The following is a 21231-nucleotide window of genomic DNA, read 5'->3' on the forward strand; positions in this document are numbered from 1 at the left end:
TTTTAACCTTGCAAGAGACAGATAACAGTCGGCATAGTGGCACAGCGGTAATGTTGCTGTCTTCCAGCGCCAGAGACTCGGGTTCGATCCTGACTATGGGTCCTGTCTGTACAGAGTTTGCACGTTCTCCCTGTGACCGCTTTGGTTTTCTCCGGATGCTCCGCTTTTCTCCCACCGTGGAATTCTCTGCCTCAGAAGACAGTGGAGGCCAATTCTCTGAATGCATTCAAGAGAGAGCTAGATAGAGCTCTTACGGAATAGCGGAGTCAGGGGGTATGGGGAGAAGGCAGGAACGGGGTACTGATTGAGAATGATCAGCCATGATCACATTGAATGGCGAAGCTGGCTCGAAGGGCCGAATGGCCTACTCCTGCATCTATTGTCTATTGTCTATTGTCTTCCAAAGATGTGCAGGTTTGTAGATTAATTGGCTTCAGTAAATCGTTCCTAGTGTGTACGATGGAACTAGTGTATGGCTGATCATGGTCGGAGCGAACGCGGTGGGCTGAAGGGCCTGTTTGCACACTGTATCTCTGAACTAAACTAAACTAAACAGGACAGATGATCAAAGTCTTGGTCAGAGATCAATCACTGGCCACATATCATGTGTGGTGAGGGTGTTCATATTTTTGTTGCCCCCCCCCCCCCCCCCCCCCCATTAAAACTGTTGGGTGCTGCCTGAGCTGCAGTGTTTCCAGCATTAAGCTTGGTCAGAGAGCTGGATTTTAAGGAGAGTAACAGACCGAGAGGTTCAAGGATGGTCGCCTAGAGCTTGCGACTCGGGCGATTAAATTCAGGGGGGCAACAGGGACTGAAAGCAGAGGACACCGCGTTTGGCTTTACTTGAGACAGCATTTCCCTGCATTTCCTTTTCCTGAGGTGAAATTAGGCATAGAGTTTTGGAATCAAGAACCAGAGGACATGGGTTTAAGGTGGGGGGGGGGGGGTGGGGGGGGGGGGTGGGGTGGGGTGGGGGGGGAAGAGTTAATTGGAACCTGGGGTCACTTTTTCACACAAAGGGTAGTGAGTGTGTGGAACGAACTTCCGGAGAAGGTAGTTGAGGCAGGGGCCATCACAAAGTTTAAGATGGGAACATGGATAGGAGAGGTTTAGAGGGATATGGCCAAACGCAGGCAGGTGGGACTGGTGTAGATGGGACATGTTGGCCGGCGTGGGCAAGTCGGGCCGAAGGCTCTATGGCTCTATCTGCACAGGAGAGTTTTGAATAAGAAAGATTAAAAGATTATCTTGTAGTTAGATAGAGCTCTAGGGGCTAGTGAAATCAGGGGATACGGGGAGAAGGCAGGCACAGGTTTACTGATTGTGGATGATCAGCCATGATCACAATGGATGGCGGTGCTGGCTCGAAGGGCCAAATGGCCACCTCCTGCACCTATTTTCTATGTTTTCTAACTTGCGGTTTGTGTTTTATGCTGATGTCTCAATTTGCAAGGATCTCGGGTCCAGGGTTAGAATCTGGATTGGCACTGATGTACAACTTTCAACACCCTGTGAACAGCGGGCATGATGAATGTTGGCAATGTTTTGTTTGAGGAGGGGAGGCAGAAATATTTCAAACAACTTTTAACTTCCTACGTTCATTTACCAGGCAGCTCGCCTTGAACTCTCTCCACTTTAGACCTTACTTTAGAGATACAGCGCGGAAACAGGCCCATCAGCCCACCGAGACTGTGCCAACCAGAGATCACCCCGCACACTGTCACTATCCTACACACTTGGGACAATTTTCAATTTTTCCCGAAGCCAATTAACCTACAAACCTGTACGTCTTTGGAGTGTGGGGGGAAACCGGAGCACCCGGAGAAAACCCACGCGGTCACAGGGAGAACGTACAAACTCCGTGCGGTCAACACCTGTAGTCAGGATCGAACACGGGTCTCTGGCGCTGTAAGGCAGCAGCTCGACCATTACGCCACTGTGCCACACTCCCCTTGATAATTTAAGACGGGGATTCTCACTAAGGTTCAACAAATGCCCTCTTTTTATAAAAGTGAAGAACCACCAGGTCAAAATGGTAAGAATGTAACTTAAATCTGAAATAAAAATTTAAAATGCTGGAATGTCTCAGCATCTCGGACCGTGTCTGTGAAAAGTGAAACAATCAACATTACAGACCCGTGACCCGTTGGTAGCATGAGGATGTCGCAGTCCGAACACATCGACTGTTTTTCTCTCTCCATGGATGCTACCTGACCTGTTGAGTTTTTCCCGCATTTTCAGTTTCTATTTCAGGTTTTCAGTGTCTGGATTTTTGTTTGATTTTTAAATGAAAACACCGACCTTTCTTTGTTCATCGGCATATGAAACCATCCTCTGTGTCTTTGTTACACTCGGCTTTCTGAGTTCCAGCGCGCTTCCAACTCGTCTCCTTTGTTCTACGCGCCATATATTAGAGGCTATCCAACAACTGTGGCACAGTGGCGCAGCTGTAGAATTGCTGCCTTGCTACACCAAAGACCCGGGTTCGATCCTGACCACGGGTGCTGTCTGTAGGGAGTTTGTACGATCTCCCTGTGACCCTGTGGGTTTTCTCCAGGTGCTCTGGTTTCCTTCCTACACTCCAAACATGTGCTGGTTTGTAGGTTAATTGGCTTCTGTAAATTGTTCCTCGTGTGCAGGATAGAACTACTGTATGCAGTGATTGCTGGATGGCGCGGATTCCGTGGGCCACATTGCCGGTTTCCATGCTGTACCTCTACACTAAACTTTATCCTCTACATTAGTGTGTACGGGCAATCAATGGTCGGTGTGGACTCGGTGGGCCGAAGGACCTGTTTGCATGCTTTAATTCTAAACCAAACATATCTTAATTAGTGAGGGTGTCAAAGGTTACCGGGAGAAGACAGGAGAATGGGGTTAAGAGGGCAAAATAGATCAAGCATGATCGAACGGCAGATTGATGGGCGCAGCGGTAGAGTTGCTGCCTTACAGCGAATGCAGCGTCGAAGTCCTGGGTTCGATTCCGACCACCGACGCTGTCGGTACGAAGTTTGTACGTTCTCCCCGTGACCTGCGTGGGTTTTCTCCGAGATCTTCGGTTTCCTCTCACACTCCAAAGACGTACAGGTTTGTAGGTTAATTGACTTGGTAAATGTTTTTAAAAAATGGTCCTTTGTGGGTATAGGATAGTGTTAATGTGCGGGGATCGCTGGTCGGTGTGGACCCGGTGGGCCGAAAGGGCCTGTTTCCGCACTGTATCTCTAAACTAAACTAAAAACTAAACAGACTCGATGGGCTTAATGGCCTAATTCTGCTCCTACGACTTACGGTCAAAATGCATGAAGAGAAAGTAATTTTTAAAAACTGCTTAGAATAAGTTAGGGTGTAAAGTTATTTATGTTACTGAATTAATAATTGGCCGTATCAGTGGAATTTAAGTTCAGTTCATCAAGGAAATAAGGAACATAAAGCCGATGTTAGAAATGGTGACCATGAAACAATTAGATCATCATAAACATCCGTCTGTCGCAGTGCTGGGAATGGAATCTGTCCTCTCTGTGGTCCGGTTTTGTGTAAGATCCACTGGAATATGACTGATTCTTAACTTTCCTGTTTGCAAGACAAACAATTCAAGGGTGATTTGGAAAGGATAGAGAAAAAAATTGTGGATTGCTGGCAATGCCTATAAATCTATAAAATAATAAAACCACTTCTTCTTAATGGGTTTTATTGCAGGTGAGACTTTGCACAGTTTGCTGTCTCAGCTGGCGACTTTGCTTTGATCTAGATTGGGTGTGTGTTCCTGATAACAACAATTCCAAAGGATTTAAAGGATCGTTAGTCCGGTTTGCCTCCAATCTATTTTTCACACCTTTCCAAAGTCTCCTACCCTGCCCCAGCCCTGCCTGTCTCTGAGCTGAAACATCAATGGACAGTAGGCTATTCAATGGACAGTAGGCTATTCAATGGACAGTAGGCTATTCAACTATGGAAGTCATCATTGCTAGCCACAGTGGCACTCTGCTGACACATGGTGGGTCAAAAGGAATAGGTACATTTTCGGGTGGAGATCCTTCTTCAGACCCTACTAGACCCGAAAAGTCACCTATTCTTTTTCTCCAGAGATGCTGCCCGGTCCGCTGAGTTACTCCGCGCTAAAAGGCTGCAGCTTTACCGCTGCGCCACTCTGCGCCACTCTGTGCCACTCTGTGCCACTCTGCGCCACTCTGCTGCCCGATGAGATGAGAAGAAATCTCTTCACACCGCCAGTGGTGATTCTTTGGAGTTCTATCCCCTGCAGGACTGTGAGGGGCTCAGTTAAGGATTTTGTTCAGAAAAGGCAAACAACAGCTTTGTGGATGATAAGGCAATCAAAGAATATGCAGCTGGGGCAAACAGGTGGCAAACTCTTGGCAGCAGAGTAGCCAAGGTTGGAATGAATAGTGAAATAGTGGAGTGAAAGGCCTGGATAGCGTGGATGTGGAGAGGATGTTTCCACTAATGGGGAAAGTCTAGGACCAGAGATCATATCCTCAGAATTAAAGGATGTTCCTTCAGGAAAATGAGGAGAAATGTCTTTAGTCTGAGGGTGGTGAATCTGTGGAATTATTGCCACAGAAGGCTGTGGAGGCCAGGTCAGTGGATATTTTTAAGGCAGAGATAGATAGATTCTTGATTAGTACAGGTGTCAGGGGTTACGGGGAGAATGGGGTTAAGTGGGAAAGATAGATCCGCCGTGATTGAATGGCAGAGTAGACGATGGGTCGAATGGCCTAATTCTGATCCTATCTCTTATTAACGTGACTCGAAGGGCCAAATGGCCATCTCCTGCATCTACTGTAAACCAGAGGCCTGAACTTTACGATAAAACCCCACTTGCCTGTTCGAGGCAAGATACTTCGAACAGGTTCAGATGCACCCCCCACCCACCCCCACCCGGACTCTTTCAAACCCCAAATCGCTCAGAGGGTTCTTTCTCTCCCAGCTGGGGTTTTGTCAGTTGAGTTTCTTTAGTACACCTTGTGGTTTGCAAACTGGGACAAGGCATTTGAGGTTGTGGTGGGGGCTTGACAGAAAAATAAGGTTAGCATTTAGAATTGATTTGCATTGCATTGAGGCTAATTAATTAAGGCCTTTCAACCCACTCAGTTCTCCGAACCTCAGTTAGAACACCATTGATGTGAGTGAGGCCACATGCAAACTGGAGGAACACCTCATACTCTGCACGGTAGACACAAAATGCTGGAGTAACTAAGCGGGTCAGGCAGCATCTCTGGAGAGAAGGAATGGGTGACGTTTCGAGTCAGGACCCTTCTTCAGACTGATGTCAGGGGGGGAGGGGGGCGGGACAACCTCCAACTCTACCACCACGTTTTGAACCCAGACTCGCTACCACAGCCATATTTGTTTTCTCGGGACTTGCCTGCGCATCCATCTTTAACCTCGTGGATTCCAGCTCCACCTCCGCCCAGTCCGTCTTAACCAACCTGATCTCCCAGTGGCTCAGCACTTCAACTCCCCCTCCATTTCCCAATCTGACCTTTCTGTCCTGGGCTGGGCCTCCTCCGTTGTCAGAGTGAGGCCCAGCGCAAATTGGAGGAATAGCACCTCGCATTTCACTTGGGTAGTCTGAAGAAGGGTCTTGACCCGAAACGTCACCCGTTCCTTCTCACCTGAGATGTTGCCTGACCCGCTGAGTTACTCCGGCATTTTGTGTCTTTTTAGAGTAGATTTTTAGATTTAAGTTTAGAGATACAGCGCGGAAACAGGCCCTTCGGCCCACCGAATCCGCACCGCCCAGCGATCCCCGCACACTAACACTATCCTACACACACACGGGACAATTTTTTAAAACATTTACCCAGTCAATTAACCTACATACCTGCACGTCTTTGGAGTGTGGGAGGAAACCGAAGATCTCGGAGAAAACCCATGCAGGTCACGGGGAGAACGTACAAACTCCGTACAGACGGTGCCCGTAGTCAGGATCGAACCTGAGTCTCCAACGCTGCATTCGCTGTAAGGCAGCAACTCTACCGCTGCGCCACCGTTTAATTCTTTAAAGTGTTGGATCTTAAAGTCCTGAGAATGAGAAAAAAAACCTCTAAAACCAGCCCTTATCTTGATAGATGCAGCTTCCAATATCAGCATTCTGGCATATTCGCATCAAACTCCACATCAGAGACAGAACGGCTGCTGTCATTAGAGCTGCTGCTTCACAGCTCCAGCAACCCGGGTTCCACTCTGTCCACCGCTGCTGTCTGTGTAGAGTTTGCATGTTATAATCAAGGAGTCATACAGGGTGGAAACAGGCCCTGCGGCCCAACTAGCCCACGCCGGCCAACATGCCTTATCTACACTAATCCGACCTGCCCACATTTGGTCCATAATAACCCTCTAAATCTGTCCTGTCCATGTATCTGTCCAACTGTCTCTTAAATTGCGGCACGGTGGCGCAGCGGTAGAGTTGCTGCCTTACAGCGAATGCAGTGCCGGAGACTCAGGTTCGATCCTGACTACGGGCGCTGTACTGTACGGAGTTTTTACGTTCTCCCCGTGACCTGCGTGGGTTTTCTCCGATATCTTCTGTTTCCTCCCACACTCCAAAGACGTACAGGTTTTTTTTAGGTTAATTGGCTGGGCAAATGTTTAAAAAAATCGTCCCTAGTGGGTGTAGGATAGTGTTAGTGTGCGGGGATCGCTGGGTGGCGTGGACCCGGTGGGCCGAAGGGCCTGTTTCTGCGCTGTATCTCTAAATCTAAAAATCTAAATGTTATGGTAGTACCTGCCCCAGCTATCTTCTCTGGAAGTCTGTTCCATACACCCACAACTTTTGTGTAAAAAAAGTTACCCCTTGGGTTCCTACTAAATCTTTCCCCCTCACCTTAAACCTATGTCCTCTGGTTCTCGATTTAACTACTCTGGGCAAAATATTTTGTTGGGTGAACTGGATGGACACGTGGGAACATGTTACAGGGAAATAAACTGGAGAAGGCAAATGATGCGAAGGCTTTGAGGGCCAGCATAGACCCACTGGGCCGAATGGTCTCCTATATCGTGAGTAATTGGAAAATATTTCCAATCAATTGGAGTGAACATAGAACAGTATAGTTCTTTAATACGGGTGTCAAAATTTATGGGGAGAAGGCAGGAGAATGGGGTTGAGAGGGAAAGAAAGATCAGCCACGATTGAAAAGCGGAGAAGACTCGATGGGCTGAATGGCCTCATTCTGCTCCTTTGACTTATGAACGTACAGCACAAGAACAGGCCCTTTGGCCCAGAATGTCTGAGCTGAACATGAAGCCAAGTTAAACGAATCTCCTCTGCCTCCCCATGATCCATACCCCTCCATTCCCTGCATATCCATCTGTGTAACAATTTAAGTTCAAAATCCATCAACTTAAAATTAGTTAATGATGTGAAAATAAGAAAAAAAACTGTGACAAATGATCATGAAACAGCATAAAAACTATCATAAATCCTAGGAGAGAATTAGACGATTTACCCATCAAGTTGACTGCCATTCAATCATGGCTGATCTACCATTCCCTCTCAACCCTTTCCTTTCTCTTGCCTTCTCCCCGTAACACTTGACACCCTTACAAATCAAGAATCTGTCAATCTCCGCCTTATAAATACCCAATGACAGCCGTCTGTGGCAATGAATTCCAAAGATTCACCACCCTCTAACCCAAAGAAATTGCACCTCCTCCTCTTTCTAAAGGTATGTACTGTTGTTCTAAGGCTATGCCCTCTGGTCCTGGACTCTCCCACTAGTGGAAACATCCTCCCTACATCCACTCTATCCAGGCCTTCTTGCTATTGAGGGCGTGCAGCGTAGGTTTACTAGGTTAATTCCCGGAATGGTGGGACTATCATATGTCGAAAGACTGGAACGACTAGGCTTGTATACACTGGAATTTAGAAGGATGAGAGGAGATCTTATCGAAACGTATAAGATTATTAAGGGGTTGAACACGTTAGAGGCAGGAAACATGTTCCCAATGTTGGGGGAGTCCAGAACCAGGGACCACAGTTTAAGAATAAGGGGTAGGCCATTTAGAACTGAGATGAGGAAAAACTTTTTCAGTCAGAGAGTTGTGAATCTGGAATTCTCTGCCTCAGAAGGCAATGGAGGCCAATTCTCTGAATGCATTCAAGAGAGAGCTAGATAGAACTCTTAAGGATAGCGGGGTATGGGGAGAAGGCAGGAACGGGGTACTGATTGAGAATGATCAGCCATGATCACATTGAATGGCAGTGCTGGCTTGAAGGGCCGAATGGCCTCCTCCTGCACCTATTGTCTATTGTCTTACACTATTTGGTAAGTTTGAATGAGGTCCCTCCTCATCCTTTTAAACTCCAGAGAGTGCAGGCCCAGTGCTGTCAAATGCTCATCGTACTTTAACCCAATCATCCGCGTGATCGTTCCCCTTAACCTGCAAATGTGCTCGTATTTGGAGTGTGGGAGGAAACCGGAGCGCCCGGAGACAACCCACCCAGTCACAGAGAGAACGTGCAAACTCTGTGCAGACAGCACCCGTAGTCAGGATCGAACCCAGGTCACTGGCGCTGTGAGGCAGCAACTCTACCACAGTGGCGCTCAGTTTAGGGGAACCTTCGACCCTGTGTTCCATTTTGAGCAGTGTTGTTTCCCAGCTCAATGCAAATCAGAGAACCTGACTAAAAGGAACTTCATCGCACCAAAGTCTCATTATTTTGTTGGCTATAAGTGCCCATTTTTTTTTTGCTTTCAGTTTCCTTGCGTGGCATTTTTACTGGATGCTTATTTCCAACTGAAGCGTTATTATAATTACTCTGGAGTCACTGAGTCAAGAGCCAAGTCAAGAATGTTTTATTGTCCTAAGTCCCGAACAATGGAGTTCTCACTATGTAGAAAAGAACTGCAGGTGCTGGTTTAAATCGAAGATAGGCACAAAATGCTGGAGTAACTCAGCTCGACAGGCAGCATCTCTGGAGAGAAGGAATGGGTGGTGTTTCAGGTTGAGACCCTTCTTCAGACTTTCTTCTTCAGAAGTTCTCACTTGCAGCAGCAAAACATATACTCTGTAAAACCCATAATCAACAACAACAAAAGTTCAGAATATATACACACACACAAACACAGACACACGCATACACACAGACACACACACACACACGCACACATATTTGTGTACATATACATGTGTGTATATGTATAACTATAGATATATATGTGTTTGTGTACACGTGTGTGTATACACAAACACACATGCACACACATATATATAGTTATATAGACACATACATACACACAAATATATATACATATATATATGCATATACATATATATATGCACATACACACACACATATATGTGCGTGTGTGTATGTGCATATATATATGTATATGCACATATGTATATATATATGTGTGTGTGTGTGTATATATATATATATATATGTGTGTGTGTATATATATGGGTGTGCGTGTACGTATAACTATATATATATATGTGTGTGCATGTCTGCTTGTGTATACACACACGTGTACACAAACACACATATATATCTATAGTTATACATATACACATGTTTTCACACACACACATGCATATATATGCATATATACATGCATGTATGTACATACGTGTATATATATGTGTGTGATATATATCATACTGGGACGAGAAAAAACTTTTTCACCCAGAGAGTTGTGAATTTGTGGAATTCTCTGCCACAGAAGGCAGTAGAGGCCAATTCACTGGATGAATTCAAAAGAGAGTTAGATAGAGCTCTGTGGGCTGGCGGAATCAAGGGATATGGGGAGAAGGCAGGCACTGGTTACTGATTGTGGATGATCAGCCATGATCACGATGAATGGCGGTCGGTGCTGGCTCGAAGGGCCAAATGGCCTCCTCCTGCAACTATTTTCTATGTCTATGTTTCTATATATATAAATGTATATATATATAGTCTGTTTATATGTTTATGTACACAGACACATGCATATATATAAAAACAGACAAATTAATAATAATGTGACAGTGGCAATTTTAACAGTGAACCAGGCAATCTGTCAGATGTGACAGTGGATGAGCGTGTGTGTGTGTGCTCGTGTGTAAGAGTGCCTAATGTGTGTGCAAGTGTGACACAATGTGCGTGACAGATCTGCTTTAGATTGCAAAGCTTCAGACATCCCTGATATTCAGAGATTCTGCATATTTTCTGGTTTTGAGCAATTTTCTTCCAAATGGCAGACAGTAAACAAAATATTGTAAACAAAATGGCAAGCTGGGCACAGTGGACTGTTTCTGTACACGTTGCTAATCGGGCATGTGCTTACGTATGGCAGTACCCTACTGGACTGTATGCAAGAAAATTATTTCACTGTGCGTTTGCACATGGTGACAATAAAAGCATCATTGAACCATGAGAGACGGCACAATGGCTTAGCGGTAGAGCTGCTGCCTCACAGCGCCAGAGACCCAGGTTCGGTGCTGTCTGTGTGGAGTTTGTACGTTCTCCCTGTGACCGAGCGGGTTTTCTCCCGGTATTCCGATTTCCTCCCTCATTCCATGGACGCGCTGGTTTGATTTAGATTTTAGATTTAGAGATACAGCGCAGAAACAGGCCCTTCAGCCCACCGAGTCCGTGCCGCCCAGCGATCCCCGCACAATAACACTATCCTCCACATACCAGGGACAAGTTTTTTTTTAACATATTACCCAGTCAATTAACCTACATACCTGCACGTCTTTGGAGTGTGGGAGGAAACCGAAGATCTCGGAGAAAACCCACGCAGGTCACGGGGAGAACGTACAAACTGCGTACAGACGGCACCCGTAGTCAGGATCGAACCTGTGTCTCCGGCGCTGCATTCGCTGTAAGGCAGCAACTCTACCGCTGCGCCACCGTGCCGCCACTTGTAGATTAATTGGCATCGGTAAAATTGTAAATTTGTTCCTAGTGTGCAGGATGGTGCTGGTGTACGGGGTGATCGCTGGACGGCGCGGACACGGTGGGCCGAAGGGCCTTTATCCGCGCTGTTTCTCCAAAGTCTAAAGATGTTGGTTTTGCTCCAAAACCCATGGGTTAGGACAGGTCTACTCATTGGAGTTTACTGATATTCTTGCCCCTCTCTCCCCCATGGTGGTAGAGTGGATAGGCAGATGCCCTGTGGCCGAGATGGGCCTTCTGAGTAACATGGCTGTTTAAACTGTGAGGAGAGCCGCAGTTCGACTCCGGACTGTAACACGTTAGTCAATAGACAATAGGTGCAGGAGTAGGCCATTCGGCCCTTCGAGCCAGCACCGCCATTCAATGTGATCATGGCTGATCAATAGACAATAGGTGCAGGAGCAGGCCATTCAGCTCTTCGAGCCAGCACCACCATTCAATGTGATCATGGTTGATCAATAGACAATAGGTTCAGGAGTAGGCCATTCAGCCCTTCGAGCCAGCACCGCCATTCAATGTGATCATGGCTGATCATTCTCAATCAGTACCCCGTTCCTGCCCTCTCCCCATACCCCCTGACTCCGCTATCCTTAAGAGCTCTATCTAGCTCTCTCTTGAATGCATTCAGAGAATTGGCCTCCACTGCCTTCTGAGGCAGAGAATTCCACAGATTCATAACTCTCTGACTGAAAAAGTTTTTCCTCATCTCCGTTCTAAATGGCCTACCCCTTATTCTTAAACTGTGGCCCCTGGTTCTGGACTCCCCCAACATTGGGAACATCTTTCCTGCCTCTAACGTGTCCAACCCCTTAATAATCTTATACGTTTCGATAAGATCCCCTCTCATCCTTCTAAATTCCAGCGTGTACAAGCCTAGTCGCTCCAGTCTTTCAACATATGACAGTCATTCACAATTAGTAGTCCACATGAAGACTTCACAGTGGGCCTCTCATTTCATCATGCCATCTGCAGTCCCGGCGCAGGCCAACATGCTTTGCAGCTGGCAATGTTAGACTTTGTAGATGCTGTCCTAATGTGGGGAGATGCAGCAGCCAACTTGCACACAGCAAGTTCCCATAAGTGGTGGGACTGATGAGATAATGATACATAACCAGAGGAAAACAGCACCAGTGGGCCATGGGACTATTCAAGCCCACTCTGCCTTTACTTTACTTTACTTTGCTTTACTTTACTTTACTTTACACTACTTTGCACTAGTTTACTTGGAAATAGGCCCTTCAGCCCACCGAGTTCAGGCCAACCAGCAATCTCCCTGTATACTAGTTCTATCCAACACACGAGTTCTATCCAAATTTTATTGTACCTCTAAACCTTTCCTATTCATGTACCTGTCCAAATGTCTTTTAATGTTGCTCTCGTACCTGCCTCAACTACCTTCCTCTGGCGGTTCGGTTCTGTTCCATAGACCCACCACCCTATGTATGAAAATGTTGTTCCTCAGGTTCCTATTAAATCCTTCCCCTCTCACCTTAAACCCATGTTGCATGGTTCTTGTGGTCCCTACTCTGGGTAAAAGACCCTGCACCAATTACCCTTTCTATTGAGATGGAGAGAGAGAGAGACGGAGAGGAGAGAGAGAGACGGAGAGACTGACAGAGAGAGAGAGACAGGGAGACTAACAGACAGAGAGAGACAGACAGAGAGAGAGGGGGAGGGAGAGAGAGAGAGAGGACAGCGAGAGAGAGAGAGAGAGAGAGAGAGAGAGAGAGAGAGAGAGAGAGAGAGAGAGAGAGAGAGAGAGAGAGAGAGAGAGATAGAGAGAGACTGACAGAGCGAGACTGACAGAGAGAGAGACTGACAGGAGAGAGAGAGACAGGGAGACTAACAGACCAGAGAGACCTGACCAGAGAGAGAGGGGGGTAAAGGGAGGGAGAGGGACACAGGAGGGGAGAGAGAGACGGAGAGAGACTGACCGAAAGAGAGAGAGAGACAGGGAGACTAACAGACAGAGAGACAGACAGTGAGAGAGGGAGAGAGACAGGGAGAGAGAGAGAGAAAGAGACAGACAGGAGAGAGAGAGAGGAGAGAGAGAGAGAGAGAGAGAGAGACAGGACAGAGGACAGAGAGGCACAGAGAGAGGCACAGAGGAGAGGCACACAGAGAGAGAGAGAGAGAGAGAGAGAGAGAGAGAGAGAGAGAGAGAGAGAGAGAGAGAGAGAGAGAGAGAGAGAGAGAGAGAGAGGAGAGAGAGAGAGAAGAGAGAGAGAGAGAGAGAGAGAGAGAGAGAGAGAGAGAGGAGAGAGAGAGAGAGAGAGAGAGAGAGAGAGAGAGAGAGAGAGAGAGAGAGAGAGAGAGAGAGAGAAAAAAGAAAAGAAAAATTAATTTATTTTCAACTTAGCTGGTCTTCCAGCCAAGTAGGTTTACTGGTGACAATTTACATACAAGGGTCTCAAATCCAGGAGAGTCATTTAAAAAAAAAGCTGATTCCAGGACTAATTTATCACAGTGAGTGCAAGTGGAGCTTTAACTGAGTTAGTTTGTCAGGTCACAGTTGCTGCCAAGCTGTTGCGGTCTAACCAATACACTTCCCACTCCCAGCACTGAATACGCTTCAGATGATGCAAACTTGCACACAGAAATAAACTCTACATCTTGCAAGAGATTTGGTGTGTTGCGAGTGGTAGATTGGAGATTAGAAATTTAATGCTAAACAAAAAAATCCCATGATAACAAAGTAGGCAGACACTGCCTCGGTTCTATGTCTCATTTGGAGGACTGCAGTTCCAATGGTGCGGCGCTCTCTCAGTACTGCCCCTCTGACAGTGCGGCACTCCCTCAGTACTGCTCCTCTGGCAGGGTGGCACTGCCTCAGTACTGCCCCTCTGGCAGTGTGGCACTGCCTCAGTACTGCCCCTCTGACAGTGCGGCACTCCCTCAGTACTGCTCCTCTGGCAGGGTGGCACTGCCTCAGTACTGCCCCCTCTGGCAGTGTGGCACTGCCTCAGTACTGCCCCTCTGACAGTGCGGCACTCCCTCAGTACTGCTCCTCTGGCAGGGTGGCACTCCCTCAGTACTGCCCCTCTGACAGTGCGGCACTCCCTCAGTACTGCTCCTCTGGCAGGGTGGCACTGCCTCAGTACTGCCCCTCTGGCAGTGTGGCACTGCCTCAGTACTGCCCCTCTGACAGTCTGTGCTCCCTCAGTACTGCCCCTCTGGCAGTGTGGCACCCTCTCTCAGTACTGCCCCTCTGGCAGTGCAGCGCTCCCTCAGTACTGCCCCTCTGGCAGTGTGGCACTGCCTCTCTGGCAGTGCGTCACTCTCTCTCAGTACTTCCCCTCTGGCAGTGCGTCACTCTCTCTCAGTACTGCCCCTCTGGCAGTGCTGCACTCCCTCAATACTGCCCCTCTGGCAGTGCGGCACTCTCTCTCAGTACTTCCCCTCTGGCAGTGCATCACTCTCTCTCAGTACTGCCCCTCTGGCAGTGCGGCACTCCCTCAGCACTGGCCCTCTGACAGTGCGGCACTGCCTCAGTACTGCCCCTCTGGCAGTGCGACACTCCTTCAGTACTGCCCCTCTGGCAGTGCGGCACTCCCTCAGTACTGCCCCTCTGGCAGTGCGGCACTCCCTCAGTACTGCCCCTCTGGCAGTGCGACACTCCTTCAGTACTGCCCCTCTGGCAGTGCGGCACTCCCTCAGTACTGCCCCTCTGGCAGTGCGACACTCCCTCAGTACTGCCCTTTTGCTAATACTGTGCACATATCAACATTCTGATAACCATTTACTTCAAATGGTTTTATTCCATGACCACTTTATTCCAATTCCCTTTACGTGGCACCTTGGGTTTAAGGTTTAGGTTTAGCTTTATTATTGTCACGTGTACCGAGGTACAGTGTAAAGCCAGAACATCTGTGGGGGACCTGTGCAGCAATATTGGCTCAGTCGCAGGATTACACCGAGAGGGAGGAGGGGAATCACGAGTTGATTTGGAAACAATTACGTGCGACCGAGCGGGACTGGGAATGTGTAGGAAAGAACTGCAGATGCTGGTTTAAACCGAAGCTAGACTCCAAAAGCTGGAGTAACTCAGCGAGTCAGGCAGCATCTCTGGAGAAAAGGAATCGGAGATGCTGTCTGACGCGTTGAGGTACTCCAGCTTTTTGTGTCTAGGATTGGGACTGTGTTCAGTTCAGTTTATTATTGTCACGTGTCCCGTGGTACAGCGAAAAGCTTTTTTGTTGCGGGCTATCCAGACAGTGAAGAGACTATACACGATTACAATCAAGCTGTCCACGGTGTACAGATATAGTCAAGTCAAGTCAATTTTATTTGTATAGCACATTTAAAAACAACCCATGTTGACCAAAGTGCTGTACATCTGATTAGGTACTAAGGAAAAAAATGAAACATACAGTAGCACGCAAACAGTTCACAGCGCCTCCTCAATGAGCCTCAAACGCTAGGGAGTAGAAATAGGTTTTGAGCCTGGACTTAAAGGAGTCGATGGAGGGGGCAGTTCTGATGGGGAGAGGGATGCTGTTCCACAGTCTAGGATAAAGGGTACAACGTTTAGTGCAAGGTAAAGTCCGATTAAAGATAGTCCGTGGGTCTCCAATGAGGAAGATGGTAGGTCAGAACTGCTCTCTAGTTGGGAAGTGGATGGTTCAGCTGCCTGATAACAGCTGACCTCTGAAGCTACTGAGGCCTCAGGACAATCTGGACAAGTGGACAAATACATGGCTGATGCAGTTTAATGTGGATTAATGTGAAGGTAGACACATGAGTAAGAATTGGGATGGCATAGTGGTAGAATACTTCTTCACAGCGCCAGAGACCCGGGTTCGATCCTGACCACGGGCGCTGTCTGTCCGGAGTTTTACGTTCTCCCCGTGACCTGCGTGGGTTTTCTCCGAGATCTTGTTTCCTTCCACACTCCAAAGACGTACAAGTTTGTAAGTTCATTGGCTTGGTTTCAATGTAATAATTGTCCCTGGCGTGTGTCGGGTAGTGTTAATGTGCGGGGATCGCTGGTCGGTGCGGACTCAGTGGGCAGAAGGATCTGTCCCCGCTCTGTATCTCTAAGCTAAAATAAACGAAACTAAAAAGGTAGCGTATTATTTAAGTAGATCAGGAAACATTGGCACTCAAGGGGAACTGGGTGCCCCTAGTGTGTCTGTCAGTGTGTGCAAACATACAGGTGCAGCCAGCAGTAAAGAGGCAAGTGGGAATTTGGCCTTAATTGCAAGAGGATTTGAGTGCAAGAGGTTAATTCAATGGTTCGTTATTGTCACATTTGCACTGCATAGTGAGATTCTTGCACCCACTGCTATATATTGGCGCCATTTACAAATGAAAATAAAAAGCCCAAAGTCCAATCCACATGCTGGATCATAAGATCATAAGGTCAGAAGGAATAGGAGTAGAATTAGGCCATTCTAATTCTACTTTATTGGAGTAGTCTGCTCTGGAATTCAAGTCTATTCTGGAATTCAATCATGGCTGATCTCTTTCTCCCTCCTACCCCCATTCTCTTGCCTTCTCCCCATAACCTCTGACACCTGGATGTACTGGATCCAGGTAAGCCCAGGTAAGCCCCAGGCTGCTGCATGGTCTCCTCCGTCGCCCTCGACCAACTATTGCATAGAGTAGTGCTGGTGTATGAGGTGATCGCCGGTCGGCGTGGACTCAGTGGGCCGAATGGTGGTGTTTCCGCGCTGTATCTCTAAAGTCTAAAATTCTGAAAAAAGGAGCTGCAAAAGAAAGGAATCCTTTTCCTTGGGTGAGAATGTGTGACTGCAACTACACGAGGCGTTGAAGAGATGGCAGCTGGAGTGTTGTGAGCGGTCTTGGTCTCTTAAGAAAATATATACTTGACATAGAAGAGTGCAACAAAGACTTTAGACTGATTCCAAAGATGGCGGCTGCAGGAGGAAGTGGTTAAGGCAGTGCCACAATGCCATTTGTAAACAAAACACTTGGACTGGTACTCAGAGAAGATAGATTTAGCGGGTTATGGGCCAAATGCAGGGAAATGGGACTAGTTTGGATGGGGTATCTTGGTCGGCACGGATGAGTTGGGCCGAAGAGCCGGTTTCCTCGCTGGGAAGGCGGATGAAGGCTGCAGCAGAAAAGGATCCCCGGTCGTCTTGGACTCCATGCCACTGGATCCTGACCCAGATCTGTCAAGGACCGTGTGGTGGCTGTCTGTGCACCAGTCTCCCCACGTTAAACAAAGTCACGCACAGGCGTCCTCTATGGAGAGGACAGTCATACTCGCTTCGAGTGACTGCTGATGATGATGAGAGGGCATAGCTTCAAGGTGAGAAGGGCAAAGTTTAGAGAAGACTAGACCAAATGGACCCGTTGGGCCCGAACCTCTCCTGCATTGGTGCAGCACCCTCTCCTCCCCCCTTCCCCCTCCCTCTCTCCCCTCCCCCTCCCTGCTCCCCTCTCCCTTCCCCTTCCCCTTCCCCCCAATCCATCCCCCTCAACCCCCATTATCCTCCCTCCTCCCCCCCTCCCTCCCTCCCCTCCTCCCTCTCCCCTCCCTCCCTAGGAGATAGATTTAAACTTTAAAATGTGAATAACTTAAAAAATATAACACCAATTTCAATGAAGCTTCTTCCATTAGCACCGAAGGTATGACGGTCGTAAGGTGGGCCTAAAATTGCCGCGCTATCGCGTACCCTTTTGTCCGTGGTTCAGGAACAAACAAACAAACAAACAAACGAGAGTTTTAGTATATCGATGAGTTAAGAAGGAATCAAGAATGTTTAATTGTCATCTGTACCAAAAACTGAACAATGAGATAAATACTTGCAGCAGCATATTATTAGGCTGTTTGTTATCAGTCAACTGAACCATCCTATCACCAAATACTAGCAGTCCTGAACTACCATCTATACATCTACCTACATCTGACCTACATCTATATAGATGTGTGGAGCAAGTTTTTTTTACACACAGAGTAGTGGGTACCTGGAACATGCTGTCAGGGTCGGTGGAAGCAGATACGATAGTGGCTGATATATGATGAGCTGATGGATATGCAAGGAATGGAGGGTTATGGATCATGTGCACATCAAGAGGAGATTAGCTTATGTTGCCATCATGTACGGTATGGACATTGTGGGCCGAAGGGCCTGCTCCTGTGCTGTACGGTCCTATGTTTTGTGTAAGGGATATGAGTAAGAAGGCAGGACTTTCATATGAAGAAAGACTGGATAGACTGGGCTTATACTCGCTGGAATTTAGAATTAAAACATATAAAAATTTTAAGGGGTTGGAGAGGCTAGATGCGGGAAGATTGTTCCCGATGTTTCGGAAGTCCAGAACCAGGGGTCACAGCTTAAGGATAAGGGGGAAGTCTTTTAGGACCGAGATGAGAAAACATTTCTTCACACAGAGAGTGGTGAGTCTGTGGAATTCTCTGCCGCAGAAGGTAGTTGAGGCCAGTTCATTGGCTATATTTAAGAGGGAGTTAGATGTGGCCCTTATGGCTAAAAGGATCAGGGGGTATGGAGAGAAGGCAGGTACAGGTTACTGAGCTGGATGATCAGCCATGATCATATTGAATGGCGGTGCTGGCTCGAAGGGCCGAATGGCTTACTCCTGCACCTATTTTCTATGTTTCTTTGTTTCTAATGGAAGAAAAGAAAATCTGCTGATGCCACAAATCTAAAGTATAAACAGAAGATGCTGGCAGGTCTGGCCGCACCTGTGGAAAGAAAAGCAAGTTAGTGTTTCAGGCCAAAGACTGAAGCGGGAACGAGAACCCTGAAGGTCAGGCAGCATCTGCGGAGGCAAAAGTACAGTCGACGTTTCAGTCCGAGACCCTGTGTTAGAGTTACAGCGTCTGCAGTCTCCAATGGAAACGGAGGGGCCAATGGAGACAAGATGTTAAACAAGGCTACCTGGTTTAATGAGTGAATGGGAGCAGCGGGAGAGGGAGAAAATAAACAAAAGGATGTAGGAGTTGTGAAAGGCAGAGCAGGAGGACGTGTCGGGCAGGTCAGTCTGGGCTCGCCTTTCCTTTTAGAAGGAAACAGACTGAGCCCATATCGCAGGTGGGGCCGCAGAGAAACCAAGTCACCCCGAAATTGCAGAATTTCAGTTTTTCTCCAGATAAGTTAGGAAAAGGGGATGCACAACGAGATCTGGGTGTCCTAGTGCATCAGTCAATGAAAGGAAGCATGCAGGTACAGCAGGCAGTGAAGAAAGCCAATGGAATGTTGGCCTTCATAACAAGAGGAGTTGAGTATAGGAGCAAAGAGGTCCTTCTGCAGTTGTACAGGGCTCTGGTGAGACCGCACCTGGAGTACTGTGTGCAGTTTTGGTCTCCAAATTTGAGGAAGGATATTCTTGCTATTGAGGGAGAGCAGCGTAGGTTTACTAGATTAATTCCCGGAAAGGCGGGACTGTCGTATGTTGAAAGACTGGAGCAGCTAGGCTTGTATACACTGGAATTTAGAAGGATGAGAGGAGATCTTAACGAAACATATAAGAAACATATAATTGTATTGTATTGGATTGAAACATCTATGATTATTAAGGGGTTGGACACGTTAGAGGCAGGAAACATGTTCCCAATGTTGGGGGAGTCCAGAACCAGGGGCCACAGTTTAAGAATAAGGGGTAGGCCATTTAGAACTGAGATGAGGAAAAACTTTTTCAGTCAGAGAGTTGTGAATCTGTGGAATTCTCTGCCTCAGAAGGCAGTGGAGGCCAATTCTCTGAATGCATTCAAGAGAGAGCTGGATAGAGCTCTTAAGGATAGCGGAGTTAGGGGGTATGGGGAGAAGGCAGGAACGGGGTACTGATTGAGAGTGATCAGCCATGATCGCATTGAATGGCGGTGCTGGCTCGAAGGGCTGAATGGCCTACTCCTGCACCTATTGTCTATTGTCTATTGTCTAATTTCTGCCGTAAAAATATCCACTGACTTGGCCTCCACAGCCGTCAGTGAATCCCGCCGATTCACCGCCAACTGACTAAAGAGGGTGGCACAGCGTGCAACGGTGGAGTTGCTGCATGTTTGTTTGTTTGTTTGTTGGGTTGGAAAGTTGGGTTGATGGATTACTGCAGTGTCTTGCTTTGGAGAAAGTTACATATATAGTTAAGGGGAAATACGACACTTTTGAAAAGATTTGGGGCTCGTTTATGAAATTTCTGGAGGGGAAAGATTTTACTGGGGCCTTGTAGTGAACTGCTGACTGTATTTTCATTGTGATTATTGTCTGGTTAGGTTATTAAAGGTGGGAGCAGTTTATATATATATATATATATATATATATATATATATATATATATATAAACATTTAGTATAAGAAAATAACTGCAGATGCTGGTACAAATCGATTTATTCACAAATTGCTGGAGTAACTCAGCAGGTCAGGCAGCATCTCGGGAGAGAAGGAATGGGTGACGTTTCGGGTCGAGACCCTTCTTCAGACGTCACCCATTCCTTCTCTCCCGAGATGCTGCCTGACCTGCTGAGTTACTCCAGCATTTTGTGAATATATATAAACATGTACTATGGCGAGTCTGGAAGCTCGTTCTTTGTTGAAGAAGTTTATTGCGACAGCAATATTCGATCACAAAGTTTACATAACGAGATTACAGACAACCATTAAAACTAACTGTTCTCTTCGAAGAAGTCTCTCAACTGACTCCTTTAGGCGCCAAAGCCGCACATGACCACGCTGTCCAATCAGCGATCTCACTCCCTGGACCAATCCCTTCGGTCGCACCCACACGTGACCTCGCTGGCCAATCTGAGGGTTCGACATCTAGGACCACTCTCTATGGTCGCTACAGTACTATAGCAGAAACATGCCTTACGTCCTTTATATTTAAAGTGCTCTAAAAGTGACCTTGCTGTTGATGTGCCTTGTTATGTTATGTTATTTTATGTTATGTTAAATGTTTTTGTATGTTATTTGAAAAAGCAACAAAAATAATATTTTTCACAAAAAAAAGTTGCTGCTTTTCAGCGCCAGAGACCCGGGTTCGATCCTGACCACGGGTGCCGTCTGTACGGAATTTGTACGTCCTCCCCCTGACCTGCGTGGGTTTTCTCCGGGATCCCCACACTCCAAAGACGTACAAGTTCGTAGGTTAATTGGCTTGGTATAAATTGTAAATTGTCCCTAGTGTGCAGGGATTGCTTGTCAGCACGGACTCGGTGGGCCGAAGGGCCTGTTTCCGGACTGAATTTCTAAACTGAACTAATGCAAGCAATATTGACTCCAGAGTACATAGAAGATAGAAGGGTACAGCACATGAACAGGCTCTTCGGCCCACAATATCTGTGCTGAATAGGATGCCAGGTCAGACTAATCTCTGCCTGCACGTGATCGATATCCCTCCAT

The 21231-nt window shown here is 47.2% G+C and overlaps 1 protein-coding gene across 1 annotated transcript in view; it reads left to right on the plus strand.

The window, feature by feature from the left end:
* Positions 1-21231, plus strand: part of LOC144611374 (GRB2-related adapter protein 2-like) — a 53580-nt gene that overhangs the window by 825 nt on the left and 31524 nt on the right. The window lies entirely within an intron of this gene.

The sequence above is a fragment of the Rhinoraja longicauda genome, chromosome 40, assembly GCF_053455715.1.
Source record: "Rhinoraja longicauda isolate Sanriku21f chromosome 40, sRhiLon1.1, whole genome shotgun sequence".
NCBI classification, from domain to species: Eukaryota; Metazoa; Chordata; class Chondrichthyes; order Rajiformes; family Arhynchobatidae; genus Rhinoraja; species Rhinoraja longicauda.